The 21,104-nt window shown below is 57.3% G+C and overlaps 1 protein-coding gene across 1 annotated transcript in view; it reads right to left on the reverse strand.

Moving 5' to 3' along the window:
- Positions 1-21,104, reverse strand: part of CAMTA1 (calmodulin binding transcription activator 1) — an 814,502-nt gene that overhangs the window by 234,166 nt on the left and 559,232 nt on the right. The gene's annotated exons all lie outside the window — the stretch shown is intronic.

The raw sequence follows: 21,104 nt of genomic DNA on the forward strand, positions 1-21,104 counted from the left end.
CCAAAGTACAGATTCCCGCCGTGGGGCAGGGCCCTGGAGCCTCGCAGGCCCAGGATGAGCGAGGTCTCCCCTTGACCTCTCAGGGCTCATCTGAACGTCACCACAGCACCACTCCCTGCCCCCCGGCACCGGTGCTACAGGGAGAACCAGCCAGCAGCTCTGTATTAAAACACCCCCCAAAAGACCGAGTGCGATCTGGTTCTACTAGGAGTCCGTTCGAGCCCTGCCTGTCTGATTAGCAGAGTTGAAAGAGAAATCAGTTTGGACTATGGGATTCTGGCTGTAAGAAAATCAGATTTCCAATATGTTAGAACTTTTACAGATTGCTGTCAGCTGGGACTAAACCCTGTATAAACCAACCAAACAAAGCGGAAATTAATTTAAACGATTCTCTTGCAATTCTTGCCCACAAAATGTATTTATTATTAGGAAGCCAATATTCTTTCCTGACTTTTCTTGTTTTTAATACACTGCATTTTCACTTTTATTTCTGATAACTCACTCCTCCTTGCCGAAGGAGACCTCTGTTTGGACGTTTCCTGTGAGCACCTGTTTGCCACGAATGAGCAACCCACCTGCAACTTTAATCAGCTCTTTTCCTTTGGAATTTGCATATTCTCATGGGCAGTTTCATTACTCTTACTCACGGAATGAGCCAAATGGAGAGAGACATAAATTGTTGAGAGAAGAACTCTCTCCTGTTTCTTTGAAATAAAAGGCTACACATCTGCTTTTTCCCCACTGTTCATTCCTCTTGAGGGTTTGCAGACTCCCCCCCTTCACCCGTCTCCCTCTCTTTCCACTGTCTTTTCTTGAACTTGAAAAGAACGTGGTTGATGGGCAACCCCAACCACCCCCCTTCACTGCTGATCTACCTGGGCTGGGCTGTAGTGTCTTTGAACCACACACGAGGACCCACCGGGAATTTACCCAAATCCTACTGTGTGCTCCTCCTGAGAGCCCACAGGAAGGAGACAGCACGCGCCCGCTCTCCCCTGAGCCACCCCAGCACCCGTGGGCAGCCTCGCCTGTCCAGAACTGCCCTGTACCAGCCAATAAGCAGGATGACGGTAAAAGGAAACATCGCCATTTCTACAACAAGGCTCATGCATTTTAATCAGAGGAAAGTGCGGGGCCTCACTCAGAACCCAGCTACTCTATTTTTAGATATGACTCTAACCACCCTGGTGATCCGATGTCTCTGGTCTCCACAGATGAGAAGCACGATCTAAGAAGGCTGGAGAGAGGAAAGCAGACCCCTGAGACAGCGAACCGTGCCAAATAGCATCCAGGGAGGAAGGAAAAGCCCCCAGAGAGCCCCAAGGACTCAAGGAGCCCAACGGCATTGACCGCCTACCCAGGTCGCCAAGCTCCCCATGACGCCATGTTGCCAAGCTCCGCATGAGCTCCCCATGGCGCCGGGTCTCCCCTGGCTCCCTGCCTATCTGTCCTTCTAGGACTGGGAGCTCCCGGAGGCAGGGGGCCTCAGAACCCCTGAATGTAGATGGCCAACAACTGTCCTGTTGGTCTCCACAGGAAAGTACAGGAAAGGACCCAAAGTCAGTAAACATTGCATTTTTGCTTGCGGTGTTCCGAAGACCCAGGTCTTTAAACCACATACTAGAAAAACATCCTGGAAAATGGCTCCAAATTTAGCGCTTACAGGGCTAAGCTTCAGTTTCAGGGAACTCTGAGTCATGTCGAGTAGCTGGTTGACAGTCCTTGTGGGGACGGAAACTTCCAGTAACCCACCTTGGCGAGCTGGAGTCAGCAAAGAGGGGCTTCTGGAGAAACAGGTCCTGCCTGGGGTGGGGACCTGCTGGGAGGGAGGGTCCTTGTCCTTCTAGGCTGTGAAAAGGGCACCTTCTTCCTCCTGTCTCATGGGTGGCTGTGGGGGTCAAGAGCTGATGCCCAAGTGGGTGCCGGGAGCATCGCAAGGGACAGGGGGAGAGGGGGCCAGAGGGGCTGGGGGCTTTAAGATGGGCACGGTTGGCTGAGGGAAGAGTGGGGGAAGGAGTGTCAGTCCAGCAGCCGGAAAAGCAGCTGGGGACAGGAGGTGAGACAGAGGCTGGGCTGAGGACGTTGGGAGGGATTAGAGTATAACAGGCAAGGCAGGGCATGAGGATGGTCCAGTCTGGGAGGTCGGGTCCGGTCACAACAGCCGTGGGGGCCACAATAAGGAGCTTGACTTTGTTCTGGGAATCATGAACAGATCTGCCTTTCGGAAGCTCAGTGCGGCACAGCGCGGCCTGGGGTCAGAGTGGCAGAAGGTGAGGGGCCCGGGACCAGCCCCGTGAGCCCAGAGCCCCACTGGCCCTGGATGGCAGTGGCAGCAGGACAGGTGTGGAGGGGTGACCACACTTGCCAGGTGTAAGGGCGTCTGCCCAGCCTCCTGGCTGCACAGACAGGTGTGTGTGTGTGTGTGTGTGTGGTGTGTGTGTGTGTGTGATAAGTGGTCCCATGCCCAAGACAGGAGACCCCAGGGGAGCAGCAGCCTGGTGGAGGACAGGCTGATTTCACATTTCCACTTGGTGAGGTTGAGGAGCTCCTAAGATATCCAAGCGGAGACACGGGGTGGAGTAAGGTGCAGAGGTCCGGTGCTCGGGCGGGGCTGGAAGCAACAATCCGGGAAGGGACGGTGTTGGAAGGCAACAGAGAAGCCCGGGAGGGGGTGTCCGTCCCGGTGTCCTTCTCCAGCACAGAGTCAAGACTTCAGGTGCACGGAGCAGGCGTGAACTTGCCGGTACCCAGCACGTGACTGGCCTGGCTCACCCTAGGCCCCCGAACCCTGGCCCTCCCCACTTTCCTTGACGGAGCACCCCCCACCCAGCCCAGCCAGCCCCACAGCCCTGATCCCAGACTGTCTCACCAGGTCCCTTTGTCCCCACTTTGTCCCCCCAAAACGTGTCCTGACTCTGTAGCTCTTTGTCCGAGACAATGTCCTCCTCAAGCCCCCTGGGGACTAACTGCACACGGTTTCACGAGGCAGCCCTCCAAACCCATTCCTTCCCCTCCTACTAATCAAAAAAGCAATCAAGTTTGTCTGTACTGATCTGTGTTTGACAAACTCTTGGTGCTTTTTGATCAGGCCTGGGGCTCCCCTTGGGCCTCCGTGGGTTGAGTTTTCCGTTTGGGGGCCATGTCGGGGTTGGAGAGAGAATCACTTCCCAGAGCAGGTGGCTACAGCTGTGTGTGTGTGTGTGTGTGTGCGCGTGCGCGTGTCAGCATGAGGTGTGTGTGCACAGGTGTTGGGGGGTGTGCAGGAAAGCGTGCTGGGAGCCCCTTGTTTATGTGTGCACACAGCGAGAGAAAAAGAGAAAGCAACTAGCTATTTATAGGAAACTCAAGAGAACTTCACCCCTAGCTGGAAACAACTTTCAAAGTCGTTATATTTGCGGAATTAAGATCTGACGGCTTCCTTGAATGTGACAGCTGAGCAGGGAGGAATTTTTCTCTTAAATACTCAAAATTGCTTTTCTGGCACTACGGGTTTTTTTCCCCCCTTCTTAAATAAAAAGGAAAGATGAATTTACAGGGACACCAATAGGAAACAGGAGCTCCCTTTAATTCAAAATACAGCTTCCTATAAAGAAAGGGCACACTGGCTGCAAATCTTCTCCAACGGATTTCACCCTGATGCACTCAGGTGCTGGGAGTCCCCCCTACATGCCAGACGTCTGACAGGCCTCAATACCCGATGGGCTCAGTCGGTGAAAGAGGGGAGCACCTCTGGGTGCTGAGCAAAGCTTTGGTGGTTGGGGCACTGGGACACCGTGGGACGCCTCTCCTTTCTGTCCAGCTCTCAGTGGCTTCGTGTGACCAGCTGATTCCACCCCTCCCTCCCTCTCCTCCCCTCCTCCAGGAAAAGCTCAGCCCTCTGTGGTCCCCTCCACTCTCCGCTGGGGCTCCCGAACACGGATGCACTGTCCCCAGCCCGACCTCGTGCCTTCATTCCCTCACTTCCCCTCCTGCGGTCCCACTGCCTGTGCAAACCCCTCCCAGCCTGAGTGCCTCTAGGTTCTCCCTCCCCCAGGAAGCCCCTCCTGACCAGGTCCGTGGAAGGCGTCCCAGGAAAAGGACTCCCAGGGTCCTGGGCAGCCATGAGGTGTGGATTCTGCCCCAAGTGTGATACACACCACGACGGTTGTCCGTGGGCCTGTCCTCTATATCACAGAGCTGGCACTTTCCGTAAAGGGCCAAAGAGAAAATATTCTTGGCCCGTGAGTCAGACGGTCGCTGTTACAGCTGCTCAGTCCGGCCTTCATAGGTTATTATATAACCCTAACCCTAACCCCACAAAACCTTAATCACGGATATTGTAATTTGAATTGTGCGTGATTTCACATGTCATGAACATTATTCTTCATTTGAAATCCCCCCCAACCATTATAAAATGTAAAAACTGTTCTTAGCCCGAGCTATACGAAAATAGGTGGTGGGCCACCTCTGGCCCGTGGGCCCCAGTTTGCTAACCCTTGCCCCCGGCCCCCCGCCAGACTGGGAGGAACGTGAACTGCATCGTCTTTTGTAAAATTCCACACAGTGATTTCCACACTGCAGGTGCTCCATAAACTGAGTCCACGTGCTGGGACTATCTAAGCAGGGCACGGAGGGGGCCGTGGAGACCTGGATGGAAAGGAAGAGTCCGCGCGCACACCAAAGCCACACGACCCAGGAGAGTACGGGCCGATCCCGTCTCCCTCCACCATCCACGGCAGCTTTCACAGAACTTGGGGGTCTCTAAAACCGGACTCAGCTGTTGTTGCTTGTTTTCTGGGCCTCAGTACGTTGGTGTATCACCCTAAATGCCTCACAGGAGATTAGCCGACTCTCCGGCACGGGGCTAGGACCAGAGCCCTTCTTGGCCCTGGTGGGAGACCCCCAGTGGGAGAAAACATGGCTTCCTGTGCCTGCCAAGCACGTTCTTATTAACTACACAGAGTTCAGTGAGAGAAGGTACAGAAAGCTGAAAGCTCAGTATTGGGGACGTACAGGTGCGTCGGCCCTGTCTCTCAGAGGAGCAGCACATCTCCGCGGCCTTGGCTGCCAGTAGAATTTCTTCACTAGAGCAAACATTTCATTCTGTTTCTGGACCGCCTCCCACAAGAGGCAGGGAAACCCCAAAGCCAAGGTTTGCTGTTGACCTCCCTCTCTGGGGGCAGTGGGAGCCCAGCATCCTACTCCACGTGTCCCCAGCTTTGCTCGCCAGGCCCCTCTAGAGGGACTGTATCCCACATGGCAGCCACGAACCTTGTGTGACTGTTCAAATCCAAATTCAAATTCAAATTCAAATTTGAATTCAGTAGAAGGAAATAACGTTGAAACTTCACCTCCCCAGCCACTAGCCTCACTTCAAGGGCTCAACGGCCACACGTGGTTACCAGCTACCACGTGGGATGGCATGGAACATTCCGTCATCACAGAGCGCTCCGCTGGACCCTGCAGCTCTAGAGAACAAGCGTGGAGATCCAGTGCTGAGATGTCTGGCTGAGACTCTTGGAGCCTAAGACCCCAATGGCTGGGATCTGGGGGAACCAGGGTTTGGGGGAAGATGGCACATGGGGGTTGGGACTTTTGGATGTTGGCTCCACTTTGGGGAGCTGGAATGTCTGCAGGTGGGTACGTGCCATTCGCCCCAGGCCGGCTTGAACCCATCTGCAAGTGTCTCCCAGGGTCCCCGAGCCACCACAGAAAAGCTCACTCCCTGCCTCTCCCCCACCGAAAGCCTTCTCGAATGCAGGTGCAACACCTGCTCTGTCCTCAGATTGGGGTGTTTATGGCAGACGGCTGCTTAGAATCCCAAGAGCTGGGGTAGGCTTGTGTCGGCAGCCCCCGGGCTCCCCCAGTGGCCTGGCCCCACCTCCCTCCCACTGGGGAGGTGACGGTCTGCACAACGACCGTCAGAGTGAAAATAGATTTTCAGGTGCCTGGTTTATCTCACACACTTGAATCTGATGTTCACATGACAAAGATGAAGAGTTTTGAAAACGTGTCATGGTACGAAGGAGACAGAAGACAAAGAGAGGATAGAAGGGAAGGGGGAATCCACCCAGAAGATAACGATTTAATCCTGCTCTGAAGTGACGAAGGCGTGAGCGGCCATTTGTTCAGAATATTCTGGCCGGGGCAGGTGGGAGGCCGTGCCCGGGCGGATGGAGTGACAGCCAGGCCCTCCAAGAAAGGGCACCCAGGGCCAGGCTGGGCCTTGTCTCAGCTGTCAGAGGAGGGCGGGGAACTGGAATTTCCCGTAAACAGGTTCCCACTGTTGACCCTGTGCCTGTCCTGAGCTCAGGGCCTCCACGGTCCCTTAGTCTCCCCTGTGGAGAGAGGGACAAGCAAACCAACAAAAACAGATCAAAATGGGCCTGATGCTAAGCACAAGGTGCCCCAGGAGAGAGTGTGACGGAGGCCGGGGGTGGGGGAGGGAAGAGTATGTCTCACGCTGACGGTCAGCCAGGTCCCCGAAGTGGAGGTGACATTTATGATGAGTCAGAAAGGGTGAGTAGCAGAAGACTGGGGGATCACAGGGGGTTAAAGGCTAGGGCAGTGGACAAGAGAAGCAGAGGGATGGGTGGCCGAGTCTGCCAACCACAGGCTGTTCTGCCGTCTCCCCCACGAGACCCGTGATGAGCGGTCAGCAGATGGCCTTGCGTCGAAGCTAAGGCCCAGTGATTCTCACGGCTCTGCCCCGCTGCACTGGCCCGGACTCTGCCTGTCGAAGCAGTCCTGGAAGGACTGCGGAGCTTTGAAAATTCGAGGCACAAGTGCAGAGGCAGGATGAGAACTTGGGATCTGACCCCATTGGCTCTCCCTCCCTCCCTCTGCCTCTGTCTCTCGTTGCCGCGTGTCTTCCTGGTACCTTCTCTTCTCTCCCTGCAGCTGGGCGGCTAGCCAGAGTCCCATCCTGCCAGCGGGACTCCAGAGGCACCGAAATGTCTTGCCTGCCTGGGCTGTGAGCCGGCGGCCCTGGGACTCTCAGGGGAGCAGGAAGGCCCCCGAGCAGGCAGAGATGTAGGGCTCTCAGGAGGGGTACACACAGTCCCTTTGCTGCCAAATCTTGGACATCCTAGGACGAGCAGGTGCTGTCCAAGGAGCAGGTGAAGGGAAAACCCTCCGGTACCTTCCGGATCTTCCCAGACCAGCAGCAGCTACTGCAAAGTACGCAGTCCGCAGCTCTCCTGGTGCCCTGAAAGCTGGAGCAGATCCCAGAAGGCACTAGAAGGTCTCTTGTGAAGGCACTTGTGGTGGAGGTGGCGGTGGTGGTGGTGACGTGGACGCTCTCCTGTCCCTCGTCTCTAGCTCTACGTTGTCCCACAGGGCGACATCTGGGGAAGGCCGAGGCTGGGCAGGCTAGCAGTTTGTCCAAGGTCACGTGGCTGGGAAGAGGCAGAGGGGGACTCTGACCTCTGCTTGCTTGACCCTGGCCCAGCAGGCCAGCCCCTGGCAGCTTCACTCAGGCATCTGTGCCAATGGCTGAGGGTCAGGCCTTCTGCTGGGCCTGCCTGCGTCAAAGACGAAGGGGTAAAAGCCCAGGCTGCTCCCAGGACGGTCCCCACTGAAGGATTTGGTTTGTATTAATCTAAGATTAGACCAAATGATTCAATTCATATGCTGCCTGCGAAAGCACTGGGCCTCAGAACTTGTTAAATAGTGAATTGCTTTAAAATTAGTTTGAGCTAAATGGGTTGCAGTCTGATTTGGCCTCCGGGTTGGGTGACAAGAGAGATCTGGAATATCAGATCATCATTGACCCTGTCTCCATCCTGGCCTCTCTCCTAAGATAGTCAGCAATGGCCTCTCCCAGTGTGGCCGACGCCCCACCACCGCAAGGGACCGAGGCCAGGAAGCAAGGGGGTTGGCTGGGCTCCCCGACCTGATGCCAGTGAGTCACACAGGCAGGTCCCAGCCATGGTCATGCTTAGGTCGCCCAGTGGGACCAGACCCTTCCTTGGAGAAAACCCTTTAGCCCTGTACCTTCTCTGGTAAGGGGGGGCCCTCTGGGCAGAGGTGGGCAGGCTCCCAAAGATTTGTTCTCCACGGCCTCGAGGAACTCTTCCTCCCTGAGACTGGCTACCTCCAGGCGTGGGATCCTGGCAGCCGACTCTCCCGGGACATTAAATCGGTCTTCTTGCCGACTCATAGAGAGTCTCCTATGCTTCGTGCTATAGGTGACCTGGGGGAGGGGAAGAGTCCAGGGGCCTCTCCACTACTCTGGAAGGGGCTGGGATGTGCCCTGGGAGCTGGGGCTCAGAGATACCAACTCCCCACCCAAGGTCATGTGGACGTGTTAGAGTTCGAATCTGAACTCTGGGATTTCACCCCCATTTCACAGGCGGAAGTTTTGGTGCATGGCCAGAGGAACACCAGGGGACCAGGTGACCCAGCTTGGCTGCCAAGCTCGGATTCCCAGGGCTGGAGAAATCAAGGGGAAGACAGAAAGGGCTGGGGCAGCAAATTTTGTAAGGCTGGTGGCTTCTTGCCCTGTCCCCAAGACAGGCGGTGTGTGAAGGAGGGGGCCAGAACGGGGCAGTGCTTGGCAGGCCTGGGGCATGTGTGGACCCCGCCCCATCGTCTTGCAGGCAGCTCTGTGGACTCCCAGACCCTGGGGACGGGAGTGCCCCTGGGCACTGGCATCAGCAGGAGCTCGGTGGAGGGGCATGCAGGGGCAGCAGCACACTGGGCAAGGAGAGAGACCCTCCAGGTGGGGAGTCTGGGGGAAGGAGGAGGAGCCACTGTCTCCCTCTCCAGACCTCAGAGCCCCTGGGTCTGGGTGAGGAGTAGAGCGAAATTCTCGGAGGTGCTATGGGTGGATGATGGAAAGGGAGGATCCCAACGTCTCCACAGAAAATTCTAGATCATCTTTCTAGCCCACGGGCCCTTTAGGTCTCTGGTAAAGGGACCTGAAGGGGAAAATGAGCAGCAGGGGTGAGGGGACAGCATGAGTTCCGAGAAGCCCCCTCCGCACCAGCCTCTTCCAGGGACCAGAGCAGAGCAACACAGCCTGATGGGTCCCCGCTCGTGCTGGCACCCCTGTGCCCCGCCCCCGCCTCTGCTCACCAGGGTGCCTCCCCCAGGGAGAGGCTGAGTGTCCTTGGGACAGCACATCTGAATAGGGCTGCCTCCTCCTAACTGCGCCATGAGTGAGAGGGGCAATAAAGATTAAATGAATTTTTAGATAAAAAGGCATAAAAATCATGTTTAAAGATATAAATAAAATCCCTGGAGCTTCAACTTTACTGTTTTTGGGGGGTTCCAGGATTAATAAATTAGTGGGTATAAAATGGAGTAAGAGCTAAAAATTGATAATGAGATAAATTTAGATTTAGGGAAGGAGGTGATCTGAGCCATGGCTCTCCAGCATAGAAGGGGGGTGGGGGGCTCCGCTCTGGGGTCCTCCTGGCTGGCCTGAGGGCTCTGCTTTGGACTCCATGGCCAAGCAGAGGGGCTCCTGCTGGCCAGTCCAGGCACCTGGCCGCCCATACCTGCCCGCTTGCCCACCCTTGGGACCCTCAGCCAGGTGGGTGTGGGCTCCTGTCTGTCCCCTGCCCTCACCAAATAGCTGTGGGAACCAGCCCTCCTGGTGCGTTCCCATGTCTCAGACACCCCTCTAGGCACCTGGTCGCCCACAGGTTGCCCCTCCTCGCTGAATATGCCTGCCACCAAGGACTGCCGGAGGGGACACTGCCCTCTCTCCCTTCCCCACTCTGTCTCTCTGTCTCCATCTCTGTAGGTACATGCACACGTGCACTGACTCAGCTCCCTCCCCACACTCACGTTCTTGTGCTTTGAGCCCATTTCCATATATATATCTATATATCTGGGCTGTTTCTATTTCGAACACTTCCTAAAAGTACTGAGCATAAATAATAAATAAATAACGTGGAATTTCCTTTCTCTCATCAAAGCATGTTGCTGAGCCCTATTTCTTGGTGCCCTGCCCGTGGCCAGAACCGCTCTAGAAAGTGCTGTGTGGCGGCGGTGGCCTCCCTCCCTTCCCTCTGCCACTAACAGCCGTGGGGCCCCCTACTGCGTACCGGGCATCCCTCTCCCGAGGACTCTGGTGAGGCAGATGGACTCCCACAAGCAACTCTCGGTCTAGCGTTCCCCTTGCCGGATGGCCTGTTGAGGCTGACCCGTCTTAATGTGGCTTTGCAGGTTGTAGCCGAAGTGATTGCTAATGGGGGACGCTGAGCCTCTGTAGGGGGCCAGCGGCTGCGTCCTTCGGCGTAGGGGTTTTCGGCGTCTGTTCCAGGTAGCTGTTCCCTCTCCTGGCTCTTGACCCATCCCATGGTCCCAGTCCCAGTCCCAGGGGGCCCACACCCATCCACAGGTGCCCACGGCGCTGGGCAACACATGTGGCTACAGGCGACAGGGGAGTCCGGGAAAGGGATTCTTGCTTCAACCAGGCAATGGGGTTTTGTTTATTAAGGAGCTGGAGGGAAATGCCAGGGCCCGAGTCTGTGGTCATGTTAATGGGAGGCTGGGCTCCATGCCAGGACATTAAGTAGAATCGAATTCCTGAAACCAGCTTTAATCAGCAGATTTTTAAGGTTAGAATTACTCTCTCCTCTCAAAGCCTTGCCAAGGTTAATTTGGGCCTGAGCATGCAGAATTAATGGGCCGGACAGAGGGAATCAGCCTTTTCCCGATTTTTTCTCAAGTTCACAAAAACATCACTAAAAAGAGAGGGGGCATCAGGGAAGAGCCCTCCGGGGAAGGGTGCGCCCCTGGCCTCCCGTGATCACTCCGGGGCCTGTGTCAGAGATGCAGCCAAATGGGATTACGCCGACAGGCCTGTTCCAGCTCAAGGGAGACGCCAGGATGGGTGGCAAGTCTGCTTGTCCTGGGAACCCAAGGGCGGTACTGAGCAGGGTCTGAACCCGATGCTTAGGGTCCCTCAGGAAGTCCTGAGCCATGACCCTTCTCTGAAAAACGAATGTGCTGGGAACACTGTGGAGGGCCTACCCTCACCAGGCCCCATTCTCGGTGCCTCCAAGTGCCTGAGCACGTGCGACACCCCCGCGGCCCTGGGGGTGCTCGGCGGCCCCTCGGAACCTCAGTCACTTTGCGCCCTGAGCTTCGGTTTCCTCATCTGTAGAACGGAAATAACAATAATGATAATGACGGGTTGAGGCCATACAAGGTGGTACCTGTGGTCTCCCAGGAGGAGGGCTCCACGACCTTGGATGGGAGCCCTCCTCCCTTTGAACACAGGCTGATGAGGAACGCTGGCCCTCGTGGGAGACCAGGGGGAGGGGGGAATGTCCTGGAGGGGCCCCGAGGCCCTCAGACAGAGGCTTCTGTCCTCCCAGGCACCTCTGGAGAAGGGCAGGGTGGGGGGGCCCTAGGCCCCTCCCTGGCCTTCCTGATCTACCCCTGGCGCAGGGTGTGGGCACGGGAGCCTGACCTTGGCTGGACGCTCACAAGTACTTCTTAGAGGGCACAGAGGACTGGGAAGGACTAGGGGTTGGGGGGGGGTGTTCTCCTTGAATGTCAATGTCCTTAGTAGAGGGTACAGAGGACTGGGAAGGACTAGGGGTTGAGGGGGGGCTGTTCTCCTTAAATGTCAATGTCCTCAGTAGAGGGCGGGCTCTGACCACCCCAGGTCTTGCAGGTTTGTTCGATCGAGTAAGGGTTAGGTGACGGCATGTTTTCTGTGACTGGAGCACAGGAGGTCTTTCTCAGTTTCCCCAGGTACACCCTCCTCTTGGAACGGGAGGATGGTGTCCCCACCCTACAGTGGACACAAGTGGGGACATTAGGGACACCCCTTGTCCATCAGAGACCCTGCCCCCGGGCTGGAGTGTGAGCTCCCACTCAGTCTCCTTGCTCCCCAACACATGCAACGGCCCCCACCCGCTTTAGTCCCCTGAATGGTGCGGACCCTTTGTTTCCTAGAGCCGGGGGGCTATTCGCAAATCTCTTCTGACCCTTGTAGAGAAGCGGTGGCCCATCCCTCCAAAGGTTCAACACGGAATGACCATATGACCTAGCAACTGCCAGAGAATTCCAAACAGCCACGCAGACCAGCACGCGCACCCGCGCTCACCACCCAGCTCTTCACAAAGACCAAGCAGCCCGCGCGGCCATCCCCCCTCGGTGGGTAAACAAAATGGGGTAGAACCACACGACGGAATGTTGCTCGGCCCCAAGGAGGAAACCTTGAAAAGACTGAGTGGAGGGAAAGGCTCAGAGTAGGCAAACGCATACAGCCAGAAAGCAGCTTTAGCAGGGGCAGGGAGAGAAGGGGGGGGGGGTCTCCTCGGTGGGGGACAGAAATGCTTTGGAACGAGATAGAGGTGACGGTTACACAGCCTTGTGAATGTTCTAGATACTGCGGAAGGGTTCATTGAAATGGGTTAATTTTGTTATGTGAACTTCACCTCAATTAAAAACAAAGCAAACCTGTGGCCCAGGTGCAAACAAGGGTCAGGGACCCGACTGCACCCAGTCCCTGCAGACCCTGCCTGGGCTTCACCGAGGCCTGTCTGCACCCCACCTTCTCCGCTGACAGACACTTGCCGAGCGCCTGTCACGGGCAGATGCTTGCAAGGTGGTTTGGACCCATGTTCCTCTACATCTCCCCAGTCCTGGCACTGAATGTTCTGGAAACGCTGGTTAGGCCAAGGACTGGAGGAAAGCTTGCTCAGGAGAGACAAAGCCTGAGCTTCCAATAGGGATGGAGCCTACCCATCTCTGTATCTGCAGAGCAGACCCCCTTTGGCAGAGCGAGCTGAGGCTTCCAGGCTCAGAGGGTGTCAGCTGATGCCCCGGGGAGGGGGAGGGGAGAGGAGGTCCCATAATGGCTGTGCGCAGGGGCTGAGCCACTCTGGCCGTCTAGGCAACGGCAGCTGCTCTGCCTGCGGAGATCTGAACCCTGGAAACCCTCTTTCCAAGACCCACCCCTTAGAGGTTCTGAGAGGTGGGCTCTGCGGGGGCGATCGGGAACGCAAACGGCTCCTCACTGGAGCGGAGGCTGGTTCCGCACTTCACCGGGGCCAGTGGGAGGCCTGGTCTCCCTAGACTGGAAGCCTAAGCGCAGTGAGAGGCGGGGTGGAGGGTAGTCTCGGGGCTCACACGTGTACTTAGGTCGAGCAGCGGACCCTACATCCATTAAAGCATTGCCCGGCCTGGGCCTCTGTAATTACACCTGCTTCTCCCGAGGAAGCGCGGTCCCCAGCCTCCCTGGGGAAATAACAGATTGTCCGGCAGCCCCCAGGACGTGAGCCTTCCGGGAATGCAGGCAGGGGGCTGGATTCCTAATGGGGAGCGGCGGGCCCCCTGCACTGAGCTGCTTTCCCTGGGCCCCGTTGGAGGGCTCTCTCGTCCACAGCCCTGCATTTTATCTGCCTTGTGATGGATCTGCAGGTTCCGGAAAGAAAGAATGCAATATTTTAAAGTGTGTAATGACATGCAGGCTGCATGTGGTACAAATTTCCTGGATGTATAAAATGGGAAAGAAACAGGTTTTCTGTCGCCTGCAACTATTCGGCAGCGTTAAAATATGACTCGTTGGAATCCAATATGCTGCTAACCTGCGAGGGGCGGTGTTGAATCTTGCAGGCAGAGCGGGGAAGTGGCGGGCTTGCAGCCCGGGGCACCTGCGGATAATTCAATCCCACCTGTCTCCAGTTCTGCATCTGTGCCGTTTACAAGGCCAGCGAGCGCCACAGCGCCTTCCCTCCCCTCCTCGCCCCTTCACACTGGAGGTGGGCTGAGGCCTCGAGGGCTCTGCTTTCCCTCCTGCTGCGGCTGATTAACAGAAACCCCTCCGTGGCACGCTTTCTGTCTTCTGCGTGGAGCTTGGCTACGCGGGGCCTCTCCCTGGACTTTTGCATGTGTCTGGCCGAAGTCGCCTATGGATGAGTCCCGGCATGCTGGCTACAGGGCACACATCCTCCATCTGTCCCCGCAACGACCCTTCCGGGCAGGAAGGAGCACTCCAACTCAGAGGAAGAGGACCCCAAGCCTTACAGAGGCCAAGACTCCTCCAAGTTCAACAAGAATTCCGACCTGGGGCCAGCTGGATGGTGACCTTGAAGCCGATGCCCATGGCCCTGAGCAGGCCGCATCTGCTCTGGACTGGAGACTCTTATCTCCCCACGTGGGACAATGGGCCTTAAGGTGTGTGACCGCAGGGTCAGAACTAGAACCCAGACCCACTGTTCCATTTTACCGCCAAGCTAAGGCCCTTCTCACCAGGGAACAGCTTTGAGAGAAGGAACAGCATTGACTTAGGCCTGTCTTCTGGGAGAAGATACTCGGGTCGTGGACACGAAGGTGGGTTCAGGGCCACAGCTGGGGAGTGGCTACGCCTGTCCTTGGGGCACTCTGGCCACATCCCTGTTGGTTCCTACAAGAGCTGCTCAGTCTCTCCTGGTGCCATGAGATGAGATGAAAGTCAGGAGCCTCATCTCAGGACAACGCCAGGGTGTCCCGGCATCCCTCCCCTCACTGAGTACCGTTTCAGGTTAGGACACCCCGGGCCCACCCTGAGGAAGGGGGCCGGGCCAGCATCCCAACACCTCATCAGCTCTGTGACTTGTCCACAGCACACCCCACACTCGCGGGGTCGGCCTCTGCCGTCTTCCCTAAAAACATGTCAGCCAGCCACCCTTCCCACTCCTCAGTGGCTTTCGGTGGCTGCCCTGAGCCTCCGGCCCACCCCTGCGGCCTCCCACCCAAGGTGCCCAGACAGGCCATGGCGGGATCCCTAGTCACAACAGATCACTGGCCATTATGGGAAATACTTTGCTTCTCTACCTTGGAACTCTTTTCCATCTGTGTGAGTAGAATATCCCGGATAGTTACGAGGGTGGGGATGAAGACCGGGAGGAGGAGGAGGATGGGGGGCCCTGGCGTGGCTGGCCGGCAGCAGGGCCTCTGTGGCCTTGAGGTTGGAACCCTGCTGAGAGAAGCCCAGAACAGGACAGGGAGAGGGCTGGAGGCCGCCAGGTCTGAGGTCTTCAGGGGAGGTGCCACATGGGAACAGTGAGCCAGCCGTGTGGCCCCTCGCGTCCTGGGCTCTGCAGCACCCACCCGGCCTCGCCATTCCGCACAGACACCCACGCAAAACTGGCCCCACGCTCCAACTGGCTAGATGTCCCCCTCCCTCCAGCTGGCACCCAGCCATCCACACACAGCCAGTGTTTACTGCCTTTCTTGAGAGTGGAGTTCTCAACGGGGCCTCGAGCCCACACAAGGACAAGGACTGGCGGGGCCACAGGCACAGTCTGGGAGAACCCGGGGGGACACCCCTCACGCAGCCCTCAGGAGGGACCTTGAGGTCTGCAGCGGGCACTGGCCCCACAGAGGGTCCTGCTAGAGGTGCCCCTTGGGGGAGAGACACCCCTGGAGGAGAGACCCCCCCACACACACACGCTCAGCCCCCAGCAGCCCCTCCGCAGCCCTGCGGCTCGTGTGTCACTTCCCCTGGCCTCCGTCCTGCCCTCCCGGCCTCCTCCCGTGAGCGGGATTCCCCGCGCCCCGTGGGAACCGAGCCACAGACAGATTCTCACCCTCTCGGAGCCTGTCAGCCTGTGCAGCTTTTGTGATCAAATATTGTTATATTTACCTAAGGATCGGTTAGGAAGCAATTTTTGAGATGATGAATATTTAATGCAATATTTAAATATTTAATAGGAACTTTCTCAAACCTGACTTAATAATCCAAGTCGTAGGGAAAGGAAAACGGGGGTTGCGTTTCAACATTTTCACTTCCTCTAGTACTCTCTCCATGCTTGCTGGGCCTTTTTTTTTTTTTTTTTTTTTTTTTTGCGGCAGAATTTTAATTATACTCAATATTCCAGAGAGAAATTCTTTTCTCATTAAAACTTAACTCTTGCCGACAGCAAGGTGGGCGGGTGGGTGGAAGACGCATTGAATTGGAAAGTGTTTGGAGGTGAAAGGGGCTCTTGTGATCGTCCGTGTGCCGGCCCGGCCGAGGGAAGGAAGGTCCACCTGTCTGTCCATCGGAGGTGGGGCTGGGCGTCGGCGGCGTCGCACAGGAGCCAAGAGCTCCATCCGTGACCCCCCTTGCCTCCGGTGTCTGCTCAAGTCAAGGCCCAGACCCTCCCCAGTGGGGCTCCCGTCAGGTGGCACTGCCAAGCCTCGGTCCTTCCAGCCCTGGCCATGACTAAGCGCAGCAAAATGAGTGTTTCAGCACTTAGGAGGTGACCACAGACCTTCCTGGAAGAAAAGTTCAAACCGAGTGCAAGACTCCTCTCCCATGAGCGTCAGCTGTGAGGACGGTGGAGTCCTTGCTGGAGGCCAAGTCCCGCGTGCCCCACCTTCCCCCTGGACTCCTCCGGCATCTGGTAGGTGGCCTGTGCCTTTCAGTCCAGAGGTCAAGAAACTCCTTCCACCTCGTGAGGGGTCTTAGGACAAACCCCCCAGTCCAGGCAGAGCCTCCCGGTCCAGGGTCACCTCAGGCAGTTTCGCTCTGGCTGGGCTCTCACAGCCCGCGGGCCAGCCCGGGCCTGCCTCACACTCCACGAGGGCAATGGGACATCACTCCGCTGACCACCCCTTTAGCTCAGACCACAGCTCCTGTGGGCTCCCCGCTCTTTACCAGCCCTGCCCCCCGCCCTCCTTTCTGCAGGTCCTTTTGCGATCTCTTCTCATCTCTTCTCTTCCTTGCTTGGATCATTCCAGATCATTCCAGCTCCCTCCTTCCCAGCATTCCGGATCTCCCTCAAGGGAGGCCCGTGCCTTTCCTCTCCGTTCCTCAGTCCTTTCTCCGTCTCCTCCATGACACCTCCCTTGGTGGCCAGTGTGTTCAGGCCACCAGCATCGGAGTGAATTAGTGTCCCTCCAAAGCCACCTAGGCATCATCTCCGGAAAGGCACAGACGTAACCCCGCCTGCCCTGTTGTCCTAGCGCGGCCGGGGGAAATTGCATTGGAGCACCCTGCGGGAGCACCCTTCGGGAGCACACCGCCCTTCACATCAGAGACCGTTTCTAGCCCACCTCCCCTACCAGACTGCAAATTGTACGCGGGGCGGGTCCGTGTCGTGCTCATTTCTGTATCCTCCGTGCCCGGCATGGTTGCTGGCACCGAGTAGGCACTCATTTGTTCGTGGAATGCATCCCTGAACGTGCCGTGTACTTTCAGATTCTCTGCCTTTCATCCGCTCTGCTTTGTTTTTGAAGTCTTGGGGAAAGCCCTGTTTCTAGGCTTGGCAAACTCGCGTTTGTCCCTCAGGGTGCCGAGCTAACACTCGCTTCTCCTCTGATCTGGCTCTGACTCTCGCAGGCAGAGCTGGGTGGTCCTGCTCTGCTCCCCGCCCCTCCCTCCCTAGGTGGGAGCTCCTCCGTGGTAGAAACTTGGCCTTCCTTAGCTTACTGCCCCCCCGCCGGCCTGGTGCCCAGGGAGGAGGGAAGCCACACAGAGCCCCGGGCCGGACAGACGAAGTCCATCATGGAAGATGGACTGCAGCCTGCCCCGCCTTCCCCCCACACTGTATTCCGAGACCCACTCTGGCTGGCGCAGGCCCCGAGTCCCCTTGCAGAGGGCACCGTGGCAGGGGAGGCCCACACTGAGCTGCTAGATGTCCCATGTGCCCGGGGCACATGATCTCGGGGCAAAGGTTATCCTTGGCAGGGGTGCTTGGACATGGCCCCCTGGCCACGTTCCAGAGAAGGACGTGAGAGATGAAGGGGCTGACATCTTTCAGACGGTAACTCTTTTAATAAGGACTCTTTAATTATTCAGCAAAACAGTAGAAGAGGCCCGTTCAGCCGGGAGTGATAGCTTTAATCTCACTGAGCTCCAGTGGGTTTCCTCCAAATGAGGGAATTCGGCTTCTCCCCTCTCCCCACACCCCAAACTCTTGCAAAATCCTTCCAGGAGTCTGAGGGAGGGCTCCCGAGGCTCGCTGGCTGATCACAGTGTGTGAGCCCAGCAAACTGAGAATGGCCATCTCTGAGTCCTTGTGTCTGGGCAGAGGTGTGGGTGGGAGGCCGGGCCTCCTGGCCCGTGTAGCCAGGGTCCCTGCAGATGCTGCCTTGAGACTCTGACCCAAATGTCAGGAGGTAAAAACAGAGAGAAACGGGTGCTGGAACATGAGGGGCCATGACGGTTTGTTTGTGCCCCTCCCCCGGCCACAACGCCCATTCTCACTTGTCCTCCCCAACTCTTCCATCTCCAGTGCAACCGGCCTTGGCCTCTGCCCTTCCAGAAGGCCGCCTACCCCTGCTCTGGGCTTCCCTCTGTAGGACACTAACCTTAGTGCACCGCAATGGGCTCTTTCCTTGCCCACCTCCGCTGTCCCACTCAATGCTGCCGGAAGGCAAGGACAGGTTCCCTGTGCCTCAGTAGGGCCATACGCCAAGCAGGAGCTCAGTAACCGTTACTGCACTGACGTGGTCCAGGCCCAATACCCAGAAGACGCTGATCTGCATGTGGGGCCTGGGCAGGTCTCTACCCTGCCTTCTCTCCCCGGCACAGCCACCACCATCTCGGTGATGCTTCCAAGGCCACCTTGACTCAGCATCCATGGACTCCACAAGCCTCTGCTGATGCGCCAGGCCCTATGCAGCCTCCAAGGATGCCCTGGGGACCAGGGCTGACACGGTCCCTGCTTCCTCGGGCCAACTGCTCCTGTGAGCAGAACCACGGGGGTCAGGAAGACCATCACACATCTCAGGGTGGGTCAACGCTATGACTGGGTCATGATCAAGAGGCCACAGCGCTTGGTGGGGTGGAGGTGGGGTGGGAGGGGTTGTCCCTGGGGATCTGACCTCTCAGGACAGCAGCGGTTGTCCCTGGGCTCTGACCTCTCAGGACAGCAGCACACTGAGCTGGGGACTGAACTTCCATCAGCATCAGCACGGTCAGGAGTTAGGGACCGTGTCCCTGGAAGCAGGAAGCAGAGGTGGGAAGTGTGAAAAGACCAGGGGATGGGGAGACATCGTATGTCTGGGTCCAGAAGGCCGAGACAGAAAGTGGTGTCTGGGAAGGCCAGGGCGGTGGCCAGCCACTCCCTTCTGTGCCTCAGTGAGGAGACCCCACTGCTTCCCCAAGCCCCTTGCCAAGCCCCCGCCTGAGAAGTGCTGATTCCTAAAACATACATCCTTAACACCACTGGGGGCTCCGAGTGCCGACCGCTGCTGCCCACCTCCGGCCTCTCCCAGGGCTGCCACCCTCCTGGCCTGCTGTTTGTCTGGCCACCGTGGACCTGGATGGCAACCCCCTCCCCCCAACCCATGCCTACTCACTCTCTCCTCCCCCTGGGGAACAGTCCTGTGGCCTCCCCCATGCCCCACCTCTTTGCAGCCCTAGGCTCTCCTAGGCACTCAGCCCAGATGTTCCTTCTTCCAGAAGGTCTCCCTGACTCCAGACAGGTCAGGCTCCGTGGTGACCACCCCCTCTCCCACGCTGTCCGTGGCCCTCGCTACCACCGGAATGGAGCCGTAAGGTGGGGTCCGTGTGTCACACCTGTTCTCGGCAGGAACACCAGCCCTAAGAGGGGCAGGGACCACGCCCCTTATAACTCTCTGAAGAGTAGCACGGGACGGGCATATAGTCAGCGCTCAAGAAATACTTGTGGTGTGCATAAAAAGGGCCTCCCAGACATCACCTCACCTCATCCTAACGACTACCTGACGAGGTACGGGGGCATCCACATCTGGCCAGCAGGGGTGGAGGCCCAAGAGAGGGTAGGAACCTCAGCCGAGCCGCATGGCGGCTGCATGGTGGGGTGGGATTTGAACCCGGGGCTATTCTGACGCCAAAACCCATATTCTCAACGGGTGTGCAATTCTGATGCCAAACGGCAGCGGGGTCTGCTCTGGATTGAGCAGCTTCCCTCCCCCGGTGGCCTCCACCACCTCCAGGAGCACGGTCTGGTCATTGGTATGCAAACCTGCATTGGCCCTGCCCCAGGCCACCCGCTCAGCTCGGCATATTTCTTTATTAAAATGGGGATCCTTTAATCTCGGTCTAATTTTGTCTTCAGGGAAGCTCTGTCCCCAGGCTGCCTGCAGCTCCAGCCCTCAGGAAGGAGCCGCCTGCTTGGGATTCAGGCCGGCGTCTCCATCTGTCAACACGTTCGTCTCCTGTATCTGCCATCTCTTATTTATAATCCCGCTCAGATTAATGAATGACAGTAGTTCTCATCACAGGAAATTTGATTAATCAATTTAAGTGCTTAATCACCACAGCCTTGTTGAGCGCTGAACATAAGGGATCTCGCTTTGATGTAGATGAATTCCAGAAAGCAATGAGAGTCGGAACCAGCCAGTCAGCACTTGTCCCCGGAAACACATGGGGCGAGGGAAATGCTGAGGAAGTCCTGGGGGGTCCCCAGAAGCCAGAGGCAGGTGGCTCTTGAGAGAGGACTGCTGGCTGGCACAGGCATGGAGAGGTCCTCCGAAACTTCTGGAATCAAGGCCTTCCTGGGCCCTGACTCTGCTCAGAAGCCGGGTCCTGGTCTAGGAGCCTGGAGAAGCAGGCATGACCAGGCTACTGTGACCCAACCAGGGGGGAAGAGGACCGTCCCTGTAGCCACACCGCAGCCCCTCAGGGACTTACTGCCTAATTAACCAGGGAGGCAAGCAAGAGCTCTTCCCTACAGGCCGCCCCTTGGCCAGGCTCAGCCCCACCTCAAGGCTGGCTCACTTGTGCCGCTGCCCCTTCCTCTCAGCTGGTCCCGACTCTGCCATCTTTTGAGGCTCAGCTCAGGGCCCCCAGCTTCCAGAGAGCAGACTGTATCTGCATCATTCCTTTTTCAAGCTCCTCCTGCCCCTGCCCACCGCCTGCACCAGCGGGCACTGCGTGTGGCCTGTGTTCGCCTCTCGGAGAGCTGGGCAGAGGGGGGTGCTGACGTTGTTCTCTAGCCCTCAGACTGGCCCAGCCCGGGGCACGGCACACAGCAGGCGCTGAGTGTGACACCCGGAGCTTTTACACTCAAGCTATCAAGACTCAGGCACTCTCCGGCAGTCTCTCAATGGGAGTCAAGGGCACGCGCCCTTGGGGCGGGCAGATCAGGATGAACCTGTTCGCTGTTGCACCGTTTTTGTTTGGGGATACAGAAAGAACCTGCCATTCTGGAGTACAAACAGCAGAAACAGAACCGTCCACAGCAAAGCATCTGGACTGACAG

The sequence above is a fragment of the Martes martes genome (assembly GCF_963455335.1).
Source record: "Martes martes genome assembly, chromosome: 4".
Classification (NCBI taxonomy): domain Eukaryota; kingdom Metazoa; phylum Chordata; class Mammalia; order Carnivora; family Mustelidae; genus Martes; species Martes martes.